Below are 23,193 nucleotides of genomic sequence, written 5' to 3'. Positions count from 1 at the left end.
AGGGGAGTGACACCACACAATTCCTTCAAGGGTATGCCCTCAAATGACCTGCAGACACCCCAATAGAAGCCACCTCTTAAAGAGTCTACTATACCATAATAGTGCCATAAGCTAGGGACTAAGCCTTTACACAATACATGGAGTTTAAGGGACAATCCAGAGTTCTTGCACACATGCTTTGATAAAACTTGATTATAGTGGCCAAGATAATCATTGTTGATGCCAACAGTAGCCTATGACCATAGCTGAACTTATTCAGTATTGTGATGAAGGATCATAAACAATGGGAATTCTGGAATGTTCTGTCTCACCAAATCTGACATCTTCACTTTACAGCTAAGAAAGCTACTGTTTATACAGGGTCTCATAGTTACCAGAGACCTAAGAATAGAACCAAAGTCTTTGGTTTTGGCCTTTTGCTATCTTCCACTGATGGTCTTCTGAGTCAAAGAGGGAAAAGAGAAGGACTGAGTAAGTATTGACTTTCTGATTATCTTAAGAAACAGAGATCCCTGCAGGAGATGGAAACAAATGCCCAACCCTACAGTGAGACAATATGTGGAGGAGAGATCTCAGAAATCTCTGCCCTAAACAAGATGTCTCCATCAAATACCTACCTCCCCAGGTTTCAGAGAACCCTGTGAAAGAGGACGCAGAAAAAGTGAAAGAGTCAGAGGGCAGGAAGGACACCAAGGAATATGTGTGTGTGTGTGTGTGTGTGTGTGTGTGTGTGTGTGTGTGTGTGTGTGTGTATGGCTTACGGTTTTATATAATTATGGAAATGTTTCTCTCTCCATGTTAGTATGTGATAGGGTTAAAGGAAGGTGGGAAGTTCAGTTTGGGTTTCATGGGCTTCAGAACAAATGAAGCCTGAATGAAATAATTGAGAGGCTAATTCACTGTGGAATAGCCCTGACTTAGCCACTGAGCTATTTAGAACAAATTAATGAGCCCATCTGCCTGGAGACAAAAACTCAGAACTCCCCCACAAAAGTAGAAGTTTTTCAGAACATAACTGTTTTTGCTAGGAGGCATTCTTAACAGCAGAAAGTTTCACTAAAACCAGACAGTGAGATCATCAGTCCACTCTTTTACTATGTTTACTGGACAATCAGTAAAGGGAAAGATTTATTGCAAAAGAGCACAAAATATTATTCATTGAAATATGATTAGCAAATTAGGAACTAGGGTGCATGTGATGAGTTTTACATTTCCACAGTTCTGGAAAGTACTGGTAGGTCTTCTCATCCTTTCTAGATAACTGGGATATTGGCACAGATCTAATGGTCTCTCACTGAATCACATCCCCCAGGATACTCAAACTTACCCATGTCTCCATTTGATGTTAAGTTTTTCTTTGGGCAATAAAACATTCATAAATGACTCAAAGATATGGCAAGATCATATTTACTTGGGGCAAGGTGGCCTCTAACTCATGCAGAAGCCAGATCTGGGTCCTGGAAGCTGAGCACTATTCATGGCTCATCATGCTATGGTATCAACTCTAGAGAGGAAGCCAGTGGAAGCAAAATACCCCAGCTACACAATACACAGCAATATGAATGGTGAGATGACAGTGTAGTGCTACATTCTACATGGTTAGATATGCATAGGAACCTGGTACCATGACGATGGTCAAATTCCTTATCTTAGAAATGAGCTTTCTCTTCAATAAAGCAAGAGTAATAGTGTTCATTTTATGGGAATATTATAAAGGCTAAATGCAATAATGAATTTTTTTTACCCATATAATAGTACGAGCTAGGCCTTTAAGTAAATTATATATTGTTATTTTCCTGACTCTATATCTGCAGAAGACAAAAAGGTAATTTTGGAATGAAAATTTACCTATAATTTTTCCATAAGAACTATTGTATAGGCCCATCAACAATGACTAGTAAGAATTAGAAAGGTTTTGCTCCTCATAGAGGATTTTTGCCTAGCTTTCAAATACAAAACAAATGGATCTGTTTTCAAGTAATTCAGTGGGCTGCACACTGACTAACTGGTAATTCCAGAGTCTCGGTGATGATACCAACCTTGAAAGGCATCTCACAGACTCAGAGGATAATTGAGGAAAGCAGCTTATTCATTTTGAGTCACACATACCTGATGCTGACTCAAGCTAAATGATGACACAAATGACATGCCGGGGTTTATATCTGTAGAAAATACAGGCTAATGCTGTAATTAGGGAGGGAATCACAGCCCTGTTTGGCAGGCATTCTAAACATTTCTTGTCTGAAGCTGTGCAGTGGGGGATCACAATGTCTGAAAGAATGATGTGTTTGAGGGAGCTAAAGGACCCAGAGTGGTTCTGTCCATTGAAAATAGATTTGCCTCTGTGGAGAACGTCATTATGTCCAGTGGACATTCAAGCTGAAATAACAAAACTGAAGTATATATGATGATGAGATTGCTTAGCTCAACTCAGTGTGTTGTATAATGGGATCCTCAGGCTGCTATTGACTGAATTGGTAAAACCTAAGAAATGTATGCAACATTCCTGGGGAAATTAACAGGAAAGATGCACAGAAACCGAGAAACTAAGTTGGAGTGGATTTCCAGAGAGGTTAGGATTGACTTAAAGTACTCTTTTGAAAGGTCCTTTTACCTTACTATGGAAAAAAAAGTGTGGCATTTTGTTATAATGCCAAATACTAATAAAAACCAGGATTACAGATTACATATTAAAATGAAATGCTATCAAGACAATCTAGCAAGGATCCATGTCTTAAACTCTAGGTCTTTCTGACACGACCCTGACCGGGTCTTTACCTCTTCACTTTAAAATGGAGACTCTAGGAGCTGAGGACCCAGCTCAGCAGATGAGAGCTCTTGCTGGGTATGTTTGAGGGCCTGAGTTTAAGTCTCCAGTACCTACAGGAAAAACTACCATGGCTGTATATGTGCTTATAACTCTGGCACTGGGAGCAGAGAGATGAGAAAATCACCAGGCTTGCTTTTCTCCAGCTCCATGTTCAAGCAGATGTCTTATCATGAGAGAGTAAATCAAAGAATGATAACGTGAGACAGCCAATGTCCTACTCTCTCTTCTGTGTACACACGGGCAGTATACACACACACATACACACACACACACACATGCACACACACACATTAAAATGAATGAATAAAAATGTATTGGAGCTATTTATCACATACTCTAAACTTTTTTGAAGTGCCTGATTTTCATGAACTCTCTTACTTAAGTCAGGCAAACATGGCAAGCTAAACAGTAGCACTCAGAGATATCCAGATTCTAATTACAGGACCCCATGAGCATTGCCTTCCATGGCAATAGGGCTGTGCATTTGTGAGCAAAGTATGAGCCTTGTGAAGGAATGGTTATCCTGAATTATCTGTGTTGGCCCTAAATGTAATCATGGTGTTCTTATTATTATATTTAGAGAAAGCTGGGGAGATTTTAAGCAAAGAATAGGTCACATGACAACAGAAACAAGAAGTTGCCGTGACTCTGGGAAGATGCCAGAGCCAGAGAAAGCTGGCAGCTTCTAGGAGCTGGAAAAAGCCAGGTTCTGTCCTAGAACCTTCAGGTTCTAGGGAATGGTGTCTGAGGTCTGGTGACCCAGTGAAATACACACTTCTGGTCCCCTAGAAGGGAAAATGCACACATATGTTTTGTTTTTTAATCCTGGAAATATATCATTAAAGTAGGTAACAAGAAACAAATACTACAACCAAAAACTATGAGACTAGTCAGACATAGTGGCTCAGGTATATGATTCTACCACTTGGGAGGAGGATGAGTCAGTAGGAACACTGTGACATTTAGGTCAAGAATACAGTGAGTTCCAGTTTAGCTTGGGCTACATACAATGTGAGATACTTAAAACAAGCAAGCACACAACAACAAAAACAACAACAACAACAACAACAAAAACCAACCTAAGAAAACAAAGTGAAAAACCACTCTGAAATGTGAGTGACTTAAGGAAACCGCAGAGACCTTGGATTAGTCAAGATGTATTTGACCTTGAGGAATGGAAAACCAATATACATTCAAACATTCAAAGAAATTATTAGCCCAAGATAAGGGAGAGGTAAGGAAATGTTCAAATGGAGATCAAGGTCTTCTCCACATTAGCTCGGTTCATATCCATGTGACTTCTAGACCTCAGGCTATAGAGAGGTGGCAGCAAAGGACCTTCATGCATCTAGGAAATCATCTCTTAGGCCTTCTTTCAGATGTGGGGGAAAAAAAAACTTTTCCAGACAACCTCTGTCCACTCACGTTTCATTAGCCAAGGTTGAATGGTGTCACACCACAGATTTTTCCGTACAGCCAAAGACTGTCAAATTCTTGGTACTTGCTGCTGCACACATTGCTATGAAGGTCTGTGAGAAAAGGCATTTCATTATGGTTGAGCCTTTCACACCACTTGAATATATGGAGTTGGTGGTCAGCTTTCTTCAAAGCTGGTGAAGGGCAGACAGATATCTGACAGAGTATTGTGGTACCCTTCCAAAGGAAGGCGGCACCTTGCCCTTTAAACCGTCAAGAGGCCTCGTAAATACTGTAATAGGGGAGCAGGAAAGATGACCGTACAACTAAAGGTTCACAAGGTATTTTAATAGATGGTATTCCATGGTAGAAAAAGGAAGTGGGAAAATGTGTAAACAACAGGGGAGACTTGGGAACACTGGCTGACAGGTTTTGGGTCATTTACTCAACGTGTCCACAGAGAGATCAAAAGAGGGGAATGAGAGCTGGGTTGAGAGGACGCTTTCATTTGAGATGAGCAAGATGGTCAGTTAAAAGCTTAAGAAGTATTAAAATGTGATGATGTGATAGAGTGGTGAAACAGAACTTCATGATTGCTGTGGAGAGCTTAGCAGGTACTCCGTATGGGGGTAAAGGACATGTATGACACAAAGTTGGAGGCCGGGCTTTAGATCTGTTGTTTAACATATCTCAATCTCCCAAGCTCTTACACTTCATAACGAATTTGTCTTCAGTCTGTTGATTTAGGAGCCCAGGGTTACTTTCTATAGAACCGTAGGTGAGAGGAGCAATAGGGAGTAGAAGAAAGGAAACCTTGCAATTAATCGGTAAGGAAGGACAAGTTAGATCAAGGCTACTCAAAAATGCAGAGAATTAAAGGGTCTTTTACCCAACCAGAGTGGGTCTGAATGTCCGCAAGACCTGAGGTAGACATAATCAGCTGGCAATTAGGGAATTAGGATGGAGAAAGGTCAGGGCAGAGGAATCGGTGTATAGGCTGCCACAATGAGGATGTGCAAGAGTACAGACCAGAGAAGCTAATCTGAAGTTATGAGAGAGAAAGTTCCTGATTCCAGCCCAGGTCTGCCAGGCTCTCAAGCACACAGTCTTGAAATCTCTACGACAGACTTTACAGTAGCTCTTATTGAAAACATTAAAGAATAATTGATGGTCTAAGAAGTGATCTGTTGTATAGCCACTAGGCAGTAGATCTTGGCCTTGGAAACAGACTTTTTCATTTCAGCCCCCATTTTTTAGCACATAGTTATTTTGCTATAAAATTTTGCTTCTCAGGAACCTTCTCCCATTTAGTGTAGCTCAATGGAGAGTTTGACAGTACTGGCTTAGGTGAAAGGAGAGAGTTAGATGACAGGGTAGTTCTCAACTTGAGTGATTTTGATCCCTAGAGTATAATAGAATAGCATTGAGCATCCTCTAGGGCACAGGAAGTCTGCAAGAAAGGAAAGAATTAATTAGCCCCCAAATATCAATACTTGTAAAGCTAAGAGACTCCGACCTATAGAGATAACATTTTGATTGGCAAAGGAGCCCTTTATAGATAATGTACTATACAACTTGACAGTTTGTACAAAATAGCTACACATCTGTACAAAATGGATTCTGCTCACATGTGATTTTCCTGGGAATGTTGGTAGAATTGCTGCTAATTAGAATCCTTTCCTAAGGCTCCTTCCTGATCCTACATTCAAGAATTGTCTACCTACATGATTTTTTAAAAGCAGTTTGATTGACATGAGAGGAAAGTGGAACATCTATCTTACAATTAAAATACAATGTAGCAGAGCTATGCAACACTTGAATATTGGAATCAAACAAGCTGAAGTTAGAACCCCTGATCCAACTTGATGCCTGAAGTGAGTTAGTTCACTCTCTATTATTATTATTATTATTTATTATTATTATTATTATATTTGCTGTAATTGATGTGTATGTAATGAATTGTCCTGGCTGATTTTATGTCAGTTTGACACACTTGAGTCAACTGAGAGGAGGGAACTTCAATACTTGAGAAATTTCAGAAAATGCCTCTATAAAAACTGGCTGTTGCTAAACTTATAGGGCAGTTTCTTAATAAGTAATTGGCAGGAAAGGGCCCTGCTGATTGTGGATTGGCAGGCCCATGGGTAAGTGGTCCAGGGTTCTAAAAGAAGGCGGCTAAACAAGCCTTGAGCAGCAAGCCTGTGTGCAGTACTCGTCTGGAGCCTCGGCATGAGCTCCTGCCTCTAGGTTCCTGTCCAGTTTGATTTTCTGTCCTGACGTCCCTCAGTAGACTGTGATTCAGGATATGCACAAAACAAAAAAGAAACTATTTCCCTCCTAAGTGGCTTCTGGTCATGATGTTCACCACATCGATAATAACTTAAAGACACGGGGACATTGGCATAACTAAATGAGTCAGTCTAAATATGGTGTTTAGAATAGGGTTATTGGGTATCAGTTTTAGATTTCCACAGTGAGTTTGTTATTGCTGCTACCAATAACCATGAGACTTTACTATACTTTAAAAGTACATTCTATTCAAACAAACACACTAGTTTAATGAATAAATTCAAGATTTTCTTTGGATTATTATATTAGAAATTTAATTATGTTCAGCAAACAGAGACTCACTCTTTAATACTGTTTTTTTTTTTTTTTTCCTGAGTGAAGAATTGGCTGGATAACCACAGGGAGCTTCTTTCTTCTTGAGATCTGGCTGTAACCTCAGTGATGATGTCACAGAATTTCAGTACAGTGTAACGGAAGGAAAGGATTGGGAAGCTATGGGTGAGCTGAACTTCTTATGTACCTTATAAATTAAACCAGTATAAAGATCAGGGAAACTTAGGCTGATAGCAAAAATAAGGACTGTGCCTTCTAAGCAGGGCTACTCTAGGCTAGAGAGATACCTCTGTAGTTCTAAGCACTGTCTACTCTTCCAGAAGACCTGGTTTTGAGTCCCAGCACACACAAATGCTTATTAACAACTGTGACTCCAGTTGCAGTAGCTTTGATGCCATCATCTGGCTTCTACAGGCACTAGACACACACATGGTACACAGACATATATGTAGACAAAATACCTCTACACATAAAATAGTAGTAAAAGAAAAAAGAGTTGCTCCTGCTTGTGAGTTGATATTGTAACTATTACATGTTACTAATGGTCATAGTGGCGACTAGTCAGGGAAAAGAAGAGAGAATCCACAATGGGAAGGGCTTCAGAAGGCTATGTCTGAACAAGAGCCTCCTGACAGACTCCCACTTCCAAGATTCCTTCCATGTCCTTGATAGGGGCTGTTTGTCTGACCTAATAAAACATTGTTTTTATTCCCCCTTCCCTTTCTCTGTGCCAGCAGCTGCCAACTGTCCTTTTCACGTTGGGATATGACCACTTTCAACTCTCTGTATTTTCAGCCCCCTCAATCTTCAACTGTTACTTACAGTCCCAGCAGAGGGTACTGCCTCATCTCCCGAGTCCATGGCCCTGTCCTCTTCAGCTGTCATTTGTACATCCCTTTGTCAGCACTACTCATGCAAGACCTTGTAAGAGACTCTGGCTCTTCCCAGTACATAGGAAAATATTATACTTCATGATATAACTATGGGGAGAAACTTTGAACTCATAGAGAAGATTGGAGCTTCTGTTGCCAAGTCAAACATGTACTCACATAGACTCCAGTTGGATAAGATCCCCTCTAACGTCATACTGGCTTCATTCCTAAAAGGAATCAATAATCTTTGAGCAAAGTGCTATTGTGCTGAACTCATTCTCTTGCTCATTACTTCCTCTTACTGTTTTTGACAACTGTCCTTGGAGGGTGACAAAGCACATTTTTAAGAGTAAACTTTCTAGGAAATATTAGACCACCTTACACTGAAAACCAAACTATACCCTTAGTGACCCTACTTCCTAAAGAAAAAGTGTTTTTTCCAGATGAAGACAACTGGTTTAGACAGCTGTTCCAGAAGACGCATGTATAACTGGCTGAGTGCCCAGACTCTGAGACAGGTCCAGTGAAAAGGTTTGGCCTTATCTCCTCTGTCCTTCTCTTCTATGTCCATCTTAGAAGGGGTCGTGCACCCTCCCTCTGTTTTCCAGGAAAACATGGTTGGCAATTCAAGTATTTCCAGTGAGTTCTAAGAGATAATTCAGCCTAGGCCTTTACCAGTTCTTCCTCTTCATACGGTGCTTTATTTTTCTCAAATCAGAGCTGTGACATCTATGTTCACTTCTTAAATCATTTAAGAATCAGTGAAAGGGAGAAAGAACAAGAAGAATGAGGAGGTTGAGGAGGAGGCAGAAGAGGAGAAGAAGGAGGAGGAGGAGAAGGAGGAGGAGGAGGAGGAGAAGAAGGAGGAGGAGGAGAAGGAAAGGGAGGAAGATGAGGAGGAGGAGTTGATCTCAGGAATTACTCTTAAGACCAACAGAAGGTTGGCTTTCTCATACCTTGTAGGTCAGCTAGAAGCAAAAGAATTATCTATACTCTAATGCCCTGGCAGCAACTACAGTTAGAGTTGTCAAGAAATAAAAATTCAATTTAGTTCTGTAATCAGATTGGTTTTTATTTTCTATTTTTATGAATGGAGTAGATATCTAATGCAAAAGGGGAAAGAGTGATTTTTTTCACAAGTCGGGTTTAGCAGTAACAAAGAAACAGCAAATGCGCAATTAGAATCTAGCCTCTGCTCACCTCAGGCTATTTCTCCTGTGTTGGAGTGGTCATCCTTATCACGCTGGCTGATGTGGACATGGCTGGAGATTTGCTTATAATTTCCCCTAATTTCTCAGAGTATTACTACGAGCTTTTTGACCTGGAATTTCAGCTTCAGTATATTAGGCAGTGTTGTCTAGGAAGTCAAGAGCTCTCTGAGGAATTATTGGATTGCGTTCAGATTTGAGAGTCAAAGCGTGTGATACCAGATTTCAGCAGAAGACCGAAAGGAGAGAGATTGAGCAGTGGTCCGTCAGTAAGAGGAGAGGTTGCTTTTCTCTCCCAGAAGCCTGTATAGTGCCTTCAGGTACTTTAAAGGCTAGGCAGCTGAGAGGAGGCTCTCGGGGTCAGTTGCTGCTTGATTTCTCTATATCCTGTGACCAATGGTGTCCTGTCTTCAGCAATGACATTTCTGAAGAGCAACCGTGTCATGGCAATGACTCATATTGCTTTAGGGATTTCTGAGATTCATCAGACCAAGTCCAAGAGGAGGATCCCATACTGGTCGTCAACATGCCGGATGCAATCTGTGGCTTCTAGGGGGGCAGCATTTGCTTCTCCACACCCATGCAGGCTAACTCCAATTAAGGTGCTTGTTTAGATAGACACTTGAAAGTAAGCCTATAAGGAGGGCGTTTTAATGCAGCTTCCCAAACACCCTTGGTGTCACCTTACTCTATCTCCTCTGCTCTAGACCCCTCTCCCACCTCCCCTGCCATTATCCCTCTTTCCTCTGACGGGCTACCTGTATGCTGCTATTCTACCTGCTCCCTTAAGCTCCTTGTTCTCTTCCTGATAACCCCTTACTAGTTTCTTAATTTCTACAGTTATTTCAAGTTAAATATACAATAGCAAAGAGTCAAAACTGGGATCCATGTAAGACAGAGATCATGCAGTGTTTGTCTTTTGGGGTATGGGTGATTTCACTCAGTAGAACATTAGTCAATTTCATCCACTCATCAAAAATTTTATAATTTCATTTTTATTTAGAGATCTACAATATACATATACATACACATGCACACACACCATATATGACATGTGTGTGTGTGTGTGTGTGTGTGTATGTATGTATCATACCACATCTTTATTGTCTAGTCATCAGTTAATGGACATTGAGCCTATTTCTATTTCCTGGATACTGGGGCTAGAACAGCACTGAACATGAGTGAGCACATAGCTCTGAGTAGGGCATAGACTCTCTGGGCATAGGCCTAGAAATGCCATAACTGCGCCATGGGGATGCATTCAGCTCTAGTTTTTTAAGGAACCTCCACAGTGCCTATACCAGTTGACACTCCCCTCAACAGTGAGCAAGGAGTCCTCCTTCAAGATTAGCCTTCAAATGTTTGAGTATCTACATTTTAATTTGGACTTGAAGGCTAATGTGGCACCCTATCCATACCCCCACAACTTGTATTGAGTGGAGTTTAATTCCTTTCTAGACACAGGTGATTAACTATGTGTCAGTTTTAAAAATCAGTTTTTAATTAAAAATATTATTATACCATAAGCATGTTCCCATTCTGTTTAAAGGCCTTAGCAATATTATGGTATCCCAATATTCTCAGTTTAAAGAAATATATCATACCTAAGTAGGATAATCTAGTAAAAAGCTACTTTATTTTGAAGCTAACATAGATCAATCAGATCATTGTGTAGGTCATCCATTTCCTTATCCAGTCTGCCCCGGTGGGCATTTCCTTATTTTTCTTTCATGTAATAAGTTAGTCTGCCACTGATAATCTTGGAAATAAATCATGTGTTTCTGATTTATTAAAATTTTAAAGTATATATCTAAAAATCTCAAGCTCTGTGTCAAAGAACTTGCGAATTGTTAAAGTTGGCAAAAACTGCTTTCCAAATGACAGTAATTTACAGTCACATCAGGATGTATGGGAATGCTTGGCCTTGTGAAGACAGAAGCAGCTTCTCTAGCTAAATATCCATGAAACATACAGTGTGTGAACAGGGCCCAAGGAAAAAAGGCATTGGCTAACTATCTCAGGAAAGTTAAAAGCAGATGTCTGCCTTCCTGGTTCTGTCTCACAGAGGAAGGGGTGGTCACTCTCCACCCCTGTCTCTCATCCTCGTGTCTGAAAATGTGTGTTGATTTCAAATCAGAAGTTCGTTTTTCTAAGGTTAATTTTCCAGTAGCTGATGTCCTATTTTTATCTAACTGTTCATGCTAAGTCAGAGGCAAACTACACTTGTGAGCAGAAATTAGCTGGCACAAGTCAAAAGCATCAAGTGATAAAACTCATAATTCATAAAGCAAGCAGTCCTCTGCTTGGTGGTATCTATAAATTATTCTGTATTCAGGGCCTTTCAGTAATGGGCTTATTTCAAATGTAGACCATTCCCTGAGATGTTAGAAGTGCTTAATAAACCACTGGGGACATGTATTGATGTCCAGTGGAAACAAACAAAATAGCTCAGCACTAAGTGTGCATCAGATGGGGAAACAAGCTACCACAATGGAGAAAGGGGAAGAGCCAGCCTTGGGGAGCAGTGACTTGGAAAGGCTGAGCAGTACTGGAATTGTTTATCAAGGCACCGCAGAGTTCATTCTTGCAGGACTGGGTTGAAGAGAGAGGAGGAGCTAAATAGTGATGAACTCAAATATATCACAAGCTATCTTTGAATTCATTGGCATCTTCAATCACATCTACGAAACAAAATACCTTTATTTCCTCCAAGTCCAAATGAGGACATTATCCAGCACCATTCACTTATCCTTTTTCAACACACTCATTCTTGGGTCAACAGTTTTCAAACACATTCGGGTCAATGAAATAGTGATTGTTATTGGTGTTATGGGGCAAATAAAAACAATCTAAGCTAGCAATAAGCAAGGAAGAAAATTTCTTGGATGGTGTAATGATTAGTGTTGTCAACATGGTAGAGTCTAGAGTTACCATGGAGATGGGCCTAGAGCATGTCTGAAAGGGATTGCCTTTATTATGTTCACTAATATGGGAAGATCCATCATAATTATGGTTGGCACCATTTAGTGGGTTAGGTCCGCGGCTGAGTGAAAATGAATGGAGGCCCAGGGTATACACTGACTGCTCTCTTCTGATGCTGGATGTCATGTGACTGGACACTTCAATTCCTACTCCCTTGACTTCCTTGCCATGATGGGATATCAATTATTCTTTGAACTATGTGCTTCCTTAAATTGCTTTTGTTAGAGTACTTTATCACGAAACAATGGAACAAAATAAGACAGAAGGATATTATTGCAATATGTCTTATAACATTCGAGGGAGAATTGGATAACAGAATTATTAGACAGCACAAACATTAGAAACGGTTTGAGAAGTTCAGGAAGTTCCTAGACCTGCCAACGCTATGACTAGTTAACATCCTAAGTGACTCATTCTTTTGTCCCTTGATTAAGACTTCCAAGCACCTAAAGTCAAGTAGACACTTTATGTTTCACCCCTCCAAATGATTATTTCTAGCCAGATCTGCATGTGTATTGGAGACCCATCTCAGAAAGCGTGGAATTAAATGAGCATTGCCTCTGAAGATACATGCCTAGGAAAAGACATTTAGGGGATGTATCAAAGGGGCTCAAAGTATATTAGAAAAAAGCTAAAAGCATCTTGTTGTTTTAGTCCTTCCTGTGTGGATATAATAAAATACTGACAGTATGGTAGTTAGTACAGAAAATAAATTTGCTTGTCCAACATTTGATGGTCTAGGAGCATGATGCCAGTGTCTCAGAGGATCCACTGAGTACCTCCAGGTAGCATCATAACTTAGATGATAGCATCATAGTGAGAAAACTTATCAAGGAAAGATCACATGGTAAAACAGGAGGCAAGAGAAGTTTCCAGAATTGAGTTCTTTTTTATTGTAACAATGAACCATTAAGGGGGGTAACCATGTTCTGAGAGTGGTTAATTTCAAAACCAACTTACACAAGGTCCTACCTCTTATTGTTCTTACTATCTCTTCACATTGCTACAGTGAGGGTCAAGCTTTATAGCACAAAAGGTCTGGCAGGCAAGTAATTATTTTTCATTAATGCAAATAAAGAAAGATAGTCAGAAGATATCAAAAGCATAAAAGCAAAATGTTTCATGGGATTGAAAAAAACCCACACCTTTGAGAGACATAAGCAGGGTGAAGCTTACATGGGGAAAGGGGCTGTTAGGATCTGAGCAGCAAGGGGATGTGTGCATGGTTAGTTAGGTAGGCTGCCTTGGTTGGATCACAGGCTTTTCAGACAGAGGTTAGAAAGCTTTTGCAAAATGTGGCTCTCAGATGTGTGATCAAGGAGCAGAGATAGATTTAGTAGATAATGGAGATGTGAAGGTGTTCTCAGAAAAAATTACAAGATAATTAAGCTTGTGCTCTTAGGAGACAAATCTCCTTACACACATATTCCTCTAAAACATATTGGGCCTAACAAAGCAGTGACTTTCTGTAATTTCTGGATATTTGATAGTACAGAGGCAGCCTACATACATGATTTCTCTATCTTGAGAAATGCATAGGTTGGAGAGAGTTGTAACACTGAGGTCTTTATGGGTGTGCATATGCAGCACAATGGATTATGACTATTTAAATTAGAACAGAAGACTCAAATGTGCCTTGACAAATCAAATTACCTGGCAATGACATCTGTAATATTTAGGTTTGAATCTGCTATGATGTGGTACTCTTTGATACCTGTAGACAAGACCTTCATTTTTCACCTATCTTAGTTTCTGTAGTCATTGTCACTTGGCAAATTCTTAAGACAAAAGAAAAATAACTGATTCTCCCCAAACTGGAACCATTTGTCTCTCTTTTTCTTGTCTAGAATTCCAGCGAAGAAGAACATGGTAGTATAGTGCAGACTGGATTGAGATGCAGCCACTGTTCTCTATTAAGGCACTTGAGGAAGTCTGGAGTTTACTTCCCTTGACAGAAAGCAAGAGAGTGGGCACCAACTCACTCACTGCCGGGGAAGTTTCCTTGGCAGCCTGAACACTGTTCTTTCGAAAAGTGATACTCCCTCACACTGAGATGTCTGGGGTCCTTCCTTGACATGTTTGTAGGTTTGCCTTTAGAGGAAAAATAGAGATGTGAGGCTTGTATTGACTTCCGCCTTTGGGCACATCACTTCTGTGTAATGAGACCACTCAGTGCTTGCATTGAAGATGCACTGCGTGTTTTTTATCCCTGAAGCACTGAGCTCTCATCAGTATTCAAAGGGATCAGTTTCTGCTGTGTTTTAGGAAGCTAATGCTCAGCTATCTGGGCACACGGAAACTCCAAGGGGCTCAGATGGCACTCACAAAGTGAAGCAGATGCTATGATGTAAAGAGGCAGTCAAGCAATCATGTTGTGGTCAAATTCTTGTTATAAGATCTTCACCACAATCAGCTTGCCTTCTGTTGTCACTTTCAAGATGTGGCAGTTCAAGCACATTACCCAAAGGTATCCCACATGAAAGCCCCAACAGGGAGACTGCCAGTTGACCCTGGGTCTCTGCCATTTGCTGTTACTACTCTCTGAGTGTCTCTTCCATATCTGACTCAACACTGCCATTCTTTCTCTTCAGTGGCCAAGAAACCACTAAAACAATCACATCTCTAGCTCAAGGATAGATATGTGTGTGTGTGTGTGTGTGTGTGTGTGTGTGTGTGTGTGTGTGTGTGTGTAAAGAAGGCGGGTAAATAGAGGGAGAAAGAGAGAAAAAGAGAGAGACAGAGACAGAAACAGAGAGACAGAGACAACTTTTCTTCACACTACACGAAAATATGTCTTTGTCTTTTTAATTGTTAATTCTGTGCTGGCAGAGAGTAAAAGCTGGAAGAATGTTGGTATTGTCATCTTTGTGGCCCTAACGCTGGCTTTTCTATTTTGAAACTATACATCTTTCTTCACCTTCCTAAAAGCAATCTAGAATTGTATCAGAGGTAGTCTCACTACTGATTGCTCTGATGGCCAAATCAGAATGAAGGAAGGAAGAAGGGCAGAACTTCTGAGTGAGAGACTGATACAGAGGAAGAAAGCAAGAGATTGAAGAGAGATGTGGAAGGAACAGACATGAACTTTAGTGAAGTAGAGAGATATAGAGCTAGCCATGTTGCCTCTTATAGGCTAGAATGGTCAGGTTAAGTTGGATGGGATAGCTGGAGACTGTTCCAGCAAAAACCTAAGCTTTCAGCTTCCTTAGCAGCCTCAGTGCCATTATTTAAACTTCCAGAGGGTCCAAGAAAGTCCTGTGATCCTGTTCTACCATGTGCTCCCAGAAACTGAACTCAAGTTGGTGGATTTAGTGCCCGATCCACTCAATCATCTTGAGAGTTTTCTAGCAAGATTTTAGTAAAGGCTCAGTTTCTTTAATAAATATCCACACACTTGGTATGTTTCAAATTGTGTGTTTTAGGTTTGTTTCTATTTTATTTGAGCCATTGCTTAAACGTTGGCATGTAATTGTTCATAATCCCCACTAATATCTTTACATGCCTGCCAGGTTTTAATGATATTTTTATTTATGTCTCTGATATTGTCATTTGTGAGATTTTGGTTCTTTCTTTTCTACACTGTTGTTGCTAGAGGTCTCATTTGTCTCCTCTCACTTGCTATGTCTACCTTGTCTATCTTCTGCTGTCTTGTTTTTGTTTTCTTCTGTGCTTTACTTGGTTTCTTTTACTGATTTTCAGTAGGTAAGTCTTTTCTTGTTCTTCATGTTAAAAGTTTACATAATTAATGTTAACTCCCTTTTTGCCATGCCCACTCATCTACTCCAGTTACATCTGCAATATCGGGGTAAAAGCCTGATTAAGGACAAGAGACATTATGATTTCAAAGGGAGTTTGTGCCTCCTGGGTATTCAGTCAGTCATTGGCATCTCCTAGCTCAGACGTGTTCCAGATTAGTCTTTCCAATCATCAACATGCCTTCTTATTCAGGCATTAAGGTACTCCAAGAAATGATTCGTAAATGGCTAAAAAAGGGCATTGTTCCCTGGCCAGCACAATGTTCCAATATATCCTAATTTATGACCTAGCTGTCCTTAGCTTGGAATTTCTCACAAGAAATCTACCTTATCAGATAGGATGTCCTCAGAGTTAGCAACAGAGGTCACGCACATAGTTAGAATCCTCAGGGCAGTCCCACAGAAGACAGAATTGTTTTACATACCAGAGAGTAATCGAAGGGCTTCCCTCACTTAAGGGCATTAGCAGGAACTGCTAGATTGGAACTTCCTGGTGCTTGCCTCCAGCAGACCCAGAGAATTAGTATGGGAATACCAAAATAGCCTCAGTGGGGAGGACACCACTGCTCTTCCACTGGCTTCACACTTAGATACTTGATCCTACCGACCTTGATGTGACTGTCACCTGCCTATGTGACTTTTGTTATTCACCCTGTTTTCTGTATACCATATAAGCCTCGTTTTCACTTTGTGCACTGGGTTAGACTTAGACTTGGACAGATTCATTCATTCAGATTCAAGCTTCGAGCCTCATGCAGTCCGCAGCCCTCCCCCAACCCTCCTCGGGCCCAGAGTGCTTGGCCCTGGGAGTACAGAACCAGTCCAGAGGAGATGGCTGCTGCTTTAGACCCAGTGGGTTTCAGGTGGCCTCAGATGTTCAGTTAATGCTGAACTGCCAGATTTTTCATTTCTTTCTTGTAATGACTATAAAAACCTCATGCCATTTTTAAGAAATACATTCAGATTCAGCACACCCTTGTGTCGACTCTGTCTGTCATTTGCCAAATTGTTGCCCACTTGACCAGAACTCTCATCCCACGGAACAAGAGGTCCCTGCAATGAACCCGGTCCATAGCACCTTTTCATTTATAACACTGATAGTTAAGGTCATAAATTCTTCTCTATTGGGAAGTACTATGCATCCCATGTAATCCATTAACATTCGATTTAATGAACAAGCATTCTACTCTCTGTGTTTCTTATTTGTATACTTGGCAGTGGTTCTCGACCTTCCTAATACTGCAGCCTTTAATGCAGATTCTCATGTGTCAGGAATCATTTAGGAGAGGCTAAGGCTAGCAGGTGATGTTCCTGGAAGTGGCCCATCTTTTTGCATGGCAGATGAGGGGTGAGCTCTGAGAGGCCTGGTCCCAGGAGACTTCATCTCAGGATTGCTTCTTGCAGCTGATAGGCCTTGTTCTATCATTATTACATAGTCTAATGATGGCTGGGCATTAGTGCACTCTATTGGGCAGATTTCCTGCAGTTCAACATACAGAAGAACTTTCATGAATTAATGCTATTTAGAAGAATTAATGATTTCATAGAATTTCTGATTTGTTTCAAATAATTTTAGGAAGAAAGTTTTAAGAGATGCTTTTAGTTGTTTTGCCAGAAAGATATAATAAAGTTAGAATGAAAAATAGAATGTGACCACTCCTCACAAAATATTAAGTAAAGGGACATAATAAGGATCATAATGAGCTCTCACAACTACACTAAAAAGAGAAATAGGCTTGGGACAAATTTGTGATCAAGGAAAAGCATTCATTCTAGGTCAGATCCAAGGATGAAACCATAGGTGTGCACTATGATAAAGCAAGGCCATGTGAAACTTTTTTTGAACTTATAATGAGCTTATAGAATGAAACACTGCTTTGAACTTAATATCAATATCCTTCTGTAACTCTTCTTTTATGTGATATTTTATCTATGAGGTAATTTTATAAAGAACTTTTGTCTAAGAGGGTATAAAAAAAAGCCAGAGAGGAGGAATACGGTGGTGTCATCTGGGGCTCTGCTTCATTTACCCACCAAATGTATGTGTGTGGCTGGGGGAGGTCTCTGCCCCATCCGTCCAAATTTCTATATGTATATGTCTGTCTGTCTACCCATACATATGTAGGTATATGTGTATATATGTAAGTATGCAAGAACAGTTGTGGAGCCGGCAAGACAGGTTGTTGGGCCTGACTATACTGTGTATGTATATGAATGTGTACGTGTCTATGCATATTGCCCATCTAAAATATTTTAATCTGTTTTTCTTTCTTTTCTTTCTGGTTTGTGAATAGTTAATAAGTTCAAAGCCTCTTATGTGGCCAGAGAGAGGTCCTTGGGCTAGAGGGAAACTTATTAAAGCACAAATAGTAGAAGAGCTACAGAGAAAGAAACCAGCGCTTATCAGCACAGAACAGTAAGAAAAAGTTAAGTTTCCAGAGCTTCTGGCCCCCAGAATGTAAGAGAGAGTTACAAGACCAAAGATCATCAGTCTTGGCCTTCATCCAACCTCTGTGTCCCTTCTCAGTACTTGTGATTCTGGGAAGGCTCCTGGCACTTACGATGTGTTGACCCCAATCATGAAATTATTTCATTATCACTATTCATAACAGCAAATTTGCTACTTTCAGGAATTGTAATGTAAATATCTGATATGCACGATATCTGATGTCCAAAGGGGTCAGCCCCCCACAGGTTGAGAACAACTGATTTAGAGGAATGTTTTCTAATTTCTAAATTGTTGAGAGCCTTCTAGATTAAATCATTGGTTTGAATTGTTCTCATTCTGTTGTGGTCAGAGAAGACATAGTTTAAATATTCAATACTTCAAAGTGTAGTGAGTTTTTTAAATTATTTTTTATTATCAAGAGCATGACATGATTACATCATTTCCCTTTCCTCCCTCAAAATTCTCCTGTATTCCCTTCCTTTTTCTCTCTTTCAAATTTTTGGCCTCTTCTTTCTTTAATCATTGAATATACATATATTCAATGCACAAATACACACACACATATATCCCTAAGCATATAAAGACAACCTGTGCAATCTGTATAATATTTGCCTGTACATCTTTTCAAGGAAAAATATACCTATATACCTATATAATTATTATTTTTAGTGAAAAGTTCTAGAATTAGAATCATTGGGTAAAATTGTATAGGATAACTACAGTGATGTATACCTTCTTAACTATCGGTTCTCTGGAGAATTCCACATACTTCTTAATGAATTAGGTATATGTGAAAGAAGTGAATTGGCCTGCATTAGGTTGACTCCATGACAGGCTGCAAACTAGCCATGAGACCATGAAACCAGGCCTCAATTTCTAATTCCCAGAACTGGAAAAGTCAGTTACTGGAACAGCCACAGGCTTATGTAATAGGGACCTTTCCCAGTTTGTAAAAGGACAGTAAACTAAACTTACAGCCGAGAGGTCAACAGCTACCCCTTCTTGGCATGAAGCAAGAATCGTCTGAATCATAGTATCACCCAGACTTACAGAAACACAACTCATCAATTAAGATATAGTTCGCTTACCTCTCTCTAATCTTCCTCCTTTCGGCTTTAAAACTGAATCTGTGAATTCAGTCCAGATCCTTCCATCCTTATGGGATGGAGCCCCTTCATGCAGGAATAAATGTTCTTTGCCTTTGCATATATTTGAATTTGGGCTATCATTCTTCAGCAATTAATGGACCCTAACATAGGTGTCTACCTTCACTATTATTCACTATTATCACTTGTTGCTCTTTCAGAGGGTGTAGATTTGATTCCCACTATCTTTTAAAATAGTTCATTTCTTTAGTCCACTATTATACTTTGTAAACTCTATGTTTCTTATTGATTTATCAGTACCAAAGAGCTCTAGGTGGTTAATGGTTGTTGAGAAAGAAAGAATTATTTCCTCCAGTGATGAGTTTCTACATAGGATTACATCCTAAGTGTTCATCCTGAACACATGTAGATGAGAGAATGCTAAATAGGCTCAATAGGTAGTCCATACATGTGTACACCTGTGCACATGCACACACACATGTATTTATATTGAATATTTATATTTATATGAAATACATATATTTAAAAAGACTATGAATTTGGGATGGGGCATGGGAGGAGTTTTTGGAAAGAGAGTGATGTAGATACAGTTTTCATGTATAATATTCTAATTTTTTAATTCAATTGTTTATCATACACAATACAAATATTTCATTTTAGAAGCTTAATTGTCATTTGTTCGAAGCACAGACTGCTTTATGCTTTAAAGGATCCCACCTAGTCTTTCTTTTCTTTGTAAGTTTTATTGATCTCAGAAAAATCTACCCAGGCCTCAAAATCAGTCTTGATTTCTGTACATTTTCTCTTGCCTATAATATTGTCACTAATCCACATTGATAGAGTGCTCTTTGTTGATATAATCTTGGAAAATTTGTTACCTCATTTTGCCACTATTTATTGACTAATATTTCTTTTCTGTCTTGGCTTCTGATGTTGCCTCCATAACTTACTAAATTCAGACATATTAGAAAGCCTTTTTCTTTTTTTTTTCAGACTCCTCTGTTTTGAAAAAAATTGATTTTTTTCAAGACATTTTCCTGCAACTACAGTGTGGTTTATTTCTGTACATTCTAAATAAATTTCAATATCTGCTAGGAGCTTGGCTGCCTGAGATTTTCCCTCTTGGGAACATGGGGTCTCTTATGGTTTAGTTCTCCTCTTTATAAACACATGAATACAAACATATAACATATTCTTTAGTCTGTAGGCATTTTATTACAGAGATTTTATTATCATATATGGTTTACTGAGTTACTAGTTTTTTAAATAACTGAAGGTCCTTAAAGCCCTTTTCTTCAGTACCCTATAAACAATAACTATAGTAATTTTGTTCAATACGTATCAACTTAGTATTTTAAAATAAGTCAGAATGCATTGCTATAACTCTATGAACTATTTATAGAATTTTAATGCTTTAAAATTTCCCTAAATAATATTGTACTGTCTTTCCATTTTCTGTATGTGGCTGAAAATTTCAATATGTTTACATTTATATATATTGAAATGAATGCCTATTTTAACATCATCATATTCAAACCTTTCTTAAATACCTTTGTAGAGGTAAATAGTAGACCATGTACTATGAATTTTCAGTGTCACATATATATATATATTGGGAAGTTGATCTCCACTGTGATTTATCAGATCCTTATAGGCCATCAGGGAACCACTGCTTTCATCCTCACCAACATTTGTGGCAGTTGTTCCTTGATTTGCATTTTCTCACTAAGAGGAAAGTTAAATACTCTTTCATAAACCCATTGCTTATTTGTATCTCCATGGTTGTGAATTTCTTATTCATTGAAATTGGCTCCTGGTATTTATTAATGTTTTGTTTTATATTTATGTTATTGATTTGAAAATTGCATTGATGTGTAGATATTTTGATCAGTACTACCCCCATTTCCTTCCATACAATCCCTATCTCCATCTGCATTATTTTCTTCCAATTTCATCTGTATAATTGCTAGTATTAGTATTGGTATTAGTATTAGTCCACAGAGTCCACTTAAAGTTATGTAGAGCTATATACAGGAGCATGAGTAACCCTTCAGTGTGCACATCACTGAAGAAAGTCAACCCACTCTCTCTTTCCCAGGAACCATCAATGGCCAAATAGCTCCTTGGATAGGTGTGGAAATTCATGATTGCTTTCCCTGTCCATTTTTTAATTTTGTCAGCTCAGCCTTGTACTGGTCTTGTACATTTAGCTGGAGTCAATGTCAGATCATGTGTACGATTGTTCTGTTGTATCCAACACACACTGTTTTGCTGTAGTCACTAACCTACTTTGGTGCTTACAGTCTTTCTGCCCTACCTTAGGAAGGGGAGCTTTGATATAGATGCCCATTGGGTAAGATCACTCTGGAGTCTCTTAAGCTCTGTCCTATTTTGTATGACATCAAATCCAAAAATTAATTATAAGGTAGCAAACATGTTTCACATATTTATGACACATAACAGAATATACCTTAGTAGTTTATGTAAGAATTTTCCAGTCTTTCCATAAAGTTCAATATGTTTCTCTACAAAGTTTCAAATTTTTATAAGACTTATCACTTTTGAGTAATACTAAACAGTACTGGATTTTGTAACTCCTAGTGCAGTGGAATCACAATACTTTCAGATAATTACATTATTTTGAATATTAGGGCTTATTGACAAAATTATAAATGTGTAGAGAAATAACAGCTGTCTAAATTGTGCTCTTTTGTTCCTTGGATTTTCCATATTTATTTTATGGTACACACTTGACATAAAAATATCTATGGCAGAGAATAATGAATGCTAAAAGAATGTCATTCCCTCTTCTTGGACGCCTATTTCCGCCTCTCTTGCTGTTTGGTTAGGGCAACGTTTTTATTGTGACCAATAGAAGATAGGTAAAAGTCACCTGAAAGATTTAGATTTCTATAATCAGTTGTATACAGATATACTGCATGGATGCACCATAATTTTCCCCATAAGACATAGATTATCAAATGAAAATCTGAATACTGGTCATCAGATACCTTCCTTACAAATTATTTGTCAGGAAGAGGCAAGAAGCACGCGTCAAACAACAAAGACTATTGACACTACCTTGATTTTCCACGGGTTGATACGAGTCTATTGTTGAAGAAACAGCAAGTTTTAGTTGCAGGGCATAGAGTGATCAAGATGTAACTGACCTAAAAACTTCTTCTCTGCTGAGTAGTTTTCACGATAATAGAACGTAGTAGGCAGTTTTCTGTACGAACATACACTTCTATGGAGTTTCTACAGGTCATCCTTTTTGTCTACAATGTCAGCCTATTTAGCAATATGCACCCACTTATGTAATAGCGGCATAAAGGTTATGAGGGGTAACCACCTGCTTTCGTATCGGATATGAGTTCTGTTCAACTAAAAAAATATATAATGATTGGTAGCAAACTCGGTGGAAAGCCCGTGGCGGCTAAGGAGGCTACAGAGCCTATGGAGGATCCTAGTGTTACTTTCCAAAGGACATGTTGTCAAACTGCCTGCTAAATATTTATTATTATCTCCACAAAATACTGCTGCTTTCACCCTTGGCCAGAGAAGTCTCCCTCTGCAGTGGTCTGCAGTCAGCAGCTAATACGGAGACTCCTCACAGACCTATGTACTGAGAGTGAGTACCGACTGCTCAGGCGTTAAATGTGACATTTATATCAACACTCTCTCTAAACCCTCAGGAAGCATCACAGAACAGAGGCAGAAAACTTACAAAATCAAGAGCCAGAGGGTATGGAGGAATGCTGTGGAATGCTGCCTTCTGCACATGGTGTGCCTATTGCACCCATGAACTCATTACGGCTTTGATTTCCTGAATAAGATGGAGCTGAGAAGATCAGTTAGCATTCCAGCAGTCAGTGGACTCAGTGAGTTGGAACAAACAAAAGGGTAAAGGGGGCATGTCAGGAGTGCCTAGGAGGGTAAAGGGGGCACATTAG

At 39.3% G+C, this 23,193-nt stretch overlaps 1 long non-coding RNA gene across 1 annotated transcript; it reads left to right on the top strand.

Moving 5' to 3' along the window:
• The first annotated feature begins 310 nt into the window (after positions 1 to 310).
• On the top strand, positions 311 to 23,193 carry LOC116104014. The gene is made up of 4 exons (XR_004123665.1): positions 311 to 471; positions 5,932 to 6,120; positions 6,917 to 7,033; positions 22,936 to 23,193. It is a non-coding gene; the product is annotated as an uncharacterized LOC116104014 (long non-coding RNA).

The sequence above is a fragment of the Mastomys coucha genome, unplaced genomic scaffold, assembly GCF_008632895.1.
Source record: "Mastomys coucha isolate ucsf_1 unplaced genomic scaffold, UCSF_Mcou_1 pScaffold21, whole genome shotgun sequence".
Taxonomy (NCBI): Eukaryota; Metazoa; Chordata; class Mammalia; order Rodentia; family Muridae; genus Mastomys; species Mastomys coucha.
The sequence above is the reverse complement of the archived record's forward strand: the minus strand, read 5'-3'. Positions and strand labels throughout refer to the sequence as shown.